Genomic DNA, 3,158 nt, shown 5'->3' on the forward strand with positions numbered 1-3,158 from the left:
TCTTGTCGCCCAGGCTGGAGGGCAATAGCGCGATCTCGGCTCACTGCAACCTCCACCTCCCGGATTCAAGCGATTCTCCTGCCTCAGCCTCCTGAGTAGCTGGGATTACAGGCGCCAGCCACCACGCCCGGCTAATTTTTGTATTTTTAGTAGAGACGGGGTTTCACCACGTTAGCCAGGTTAGTCTCCAACTCCTGACCTCAGGTGATCCGCCCTCCTCGGCCTCCCAAAGTGCTGGGATTACAGGCGTAGTCCCCTTTTCTCTTTGCCCTCATTTCTTGCCCATTTGCTTGGCACATTTTCCCCATTCTCCAACAGATCCAGCAGACTCCAGCCCCTGGTCGTTTTCATGTGCTCTTTGCACTCCCTAGCAGCCTCTCCTGAGGGATTCATTTGGCTCTCACCGTCTGGTCATTAGGGGAATATCATCTTCTCATGAGGCATTGCCCCACCACCCGTTGTGAACTTGCAAGAAAACACTTCCCTCCCCACATGCTCTGTGCCTCCCCCTTCATCTTTTATTTTTTTTCTCTGAAGAACTTTTCACTATCTAGCACACTATATATTTTAATTATTTATTTGGTCTACTGTCTGACCTACCACTACGATGTCAATTCCATAAGGAAAAGCATTTGTATCGATGTTGATCACTGCTGCATCCCCAACACCTAAAAAAAAAAAAAAGAGACCTGGCACATAATAGATGCTCAACAAATATTCGTTGACTAAATAAAGGTTCCTGTCTCTGTATTAAACACTTTAATATTTCATTACCAAGCCCAATCACCCTATGAGGTAGTTGTGTTAATTTTCATCCTACCAGGGAGGTAGCTGAAAATTGGAGCCCTGCTGTATGAAAATACATAATTTTTTAGTTTTTAAAATGCTTGTCAAAGCACTCCTGTAGTTTTCTTCACGTAAATTCTGACCTTTAAAAACAATGAATTATTACTATTTGAAATGTAATCTCTATCCCCAAAGCTTCTTATTATTGGTTATTGTGGTTGATCTTTTAAAAAATACTTATTTTGTATCTGGTTAACCTACTGCAATGTTATTAATTCTTACAATACTCCAGTTGACTCTCTTGGCTTTTCTATTGAGACAGTTATCTTCAATTTCATCTTTTCCTTACCAGCATTTTAAATTAGACGTTCTCTTTCATGCTGGATTATATTGGCTACCATTTCCAAAAAAGTATTACTAAAAGAGGCATTCTTGTTTGTGTTCTTTTAATGGACATATCTCTGAAGTCTGAGGGTTAAATGTGACATCGGTTTCTACATTGAAGTAAGTAGCTTATTTTTTTAACCTTTTATTTTGTAAATTTCAAAACAAAAGTAGGGACTCAATTAATGACTCCCCATGACCTATGTCATCCAACTTAAATATTTTCACTCAGTCTTGTTTCATCTGTATTTCCACCTATGTTGTGCATTTGAGACCAAGAAGTTGAACTCTAGAGTCCATGCTCTTAACTTTTACATTATGTTGCCCCTTGTCTACACATCAATATCTTTCCTCTACATGCAAGCAATACTAAGTTTGCAAACAAAACGGAAAAAGTTCATATGTATTCACAAAAAAGCAAAAAAAAAAAGCCTTATAAGTAAATTTAGTAAGATAAATATGTCATCTGAAGAAACCCTCAAAACCTTACTGAGAGAGAAAAATGGACAAATAGAAACGCCGTGTTGCTAGCTGTGTGTTGTAAAGATGTAAAATCTTGCAGATTGATCTGCAAATACAAATATGACAAAATCAGAATGGGATGCTTTGAGTGTTAGGTCGTCTTCCTTTTTTCACTTCATTTATTCTTCTGCTAATTGTTTAAGATATTCAGAAAATAGGCCAGGCGCAGTGGCTCACACCTGTAATCCTAGTACTTTGGGAGGCTAAGGCAGGCCAATCATGAGGTCAAGAGTTCGAGACCAGTCTGGCCAACATGGCAAAACTCTGTGTCTACTTAAAAAATACAAAAATTAGACAGGCATGGTGAGGCACGCCTGTAATCCCAGCTACTCAGGAGTCTGAGGCAGAAGAATCGCTTGAACCTGGGAGGCAGAGGCTGCAATGAGCCAAGATCACGTTGCTACACTCCATCCTGGGCAACAGAGCAAGACTCCATCTCAAAAAAAAAAAAACAATTTTCAGAAAATAAAGCGTTAGTACTATGTAATGTAAAACTGACTTTGTTTATCTGTCTTTTGTTTAGTCTTTTTTATTTTCTTTCACAATGAACAAGGTGGTAATGTTTACTTCCAGGAACCTATAAATCCTGACTTAACCTGAATATTACAGGGACTTTAGAAGAGTTACCACTGCTGGGCGCAGTGGCTCACGCCTGTAATCCCCGCACTTTGGGAAGCCGGAGCAGGAGGATCACTTGAGCCCAGGAGTTTGAGACCAGCCTGGGCAACATGGCGAAACCCCGTCTCTACAAAAAATACAAAAATTAGCTGGGCCTGGTGGCACAAGCTGTAGTCCCAGCTACTCAGGAGGCTGAGGCAGGAAGGATTGCTTGAGCCCAGGAGGCGGAGGTTGCAGTGAACAAAGATTACGCTACTACACTCCAGCCTCAGCGACAGAGCCAGACCCTGTCTCAAAATAAATAAATGAATAAATAAAAATTTTAAAGAGTTACCACTCAGGAACATTCTAGAAAGATGCCCATCTAATCTAGAGATTTATCTGTCAACTGTCGGGAAGAGCTGAGACCAAAGTTTATATTAAGATTCTGTTTATTGGCCATGAATTGGATAAGGGATCAAGATACAGTGAAGAGCAAGAAGATTATGAATCCATTTACTATAAATACTAGAAAACAAAGTAAGAGTCACGAGAGGGTAGAAGGGCATGATCTGTCTCTAGGATGTCAGGGGGAGGGGGACATTTCTTGGCAGGGAAGAGGAAAGTTCCCAGGGTTCAAATAGGGTGGTGTTTCTGGTACTACTGAGTGCAACCCTTAAGATCCTAATTCCGGTCTCTTGTATCACATCTAATGATTAATTTTTAAAATCTGAATTAATGTTATCATCATCATGATAGCCATTCAGCTCCAAGGATAGCAACAACCCATTCTGAAAACTCTTCATTTCCAGGAGTTTTCAGTGTTGGTTTCCCCCTGTGTTAACAGTCCTTTTTTTTTTGTCTCCTTT

The sequence above is a fragment of the Pan troglodytes genome, chromosome 20 (assembly GCF_028858775.2).
Source record: "Pan troglodytes isolate AG18354 chromosome 20, NHGRI_mPanTro3-v2.0_pri, whole genome shotgun sequence".
Classification (NCBI taxonomy): Eukaryota; Metazoa; Chordata; class Mammalia; order Primates; family Hominidae; genus Pan; species Pan troglodytes.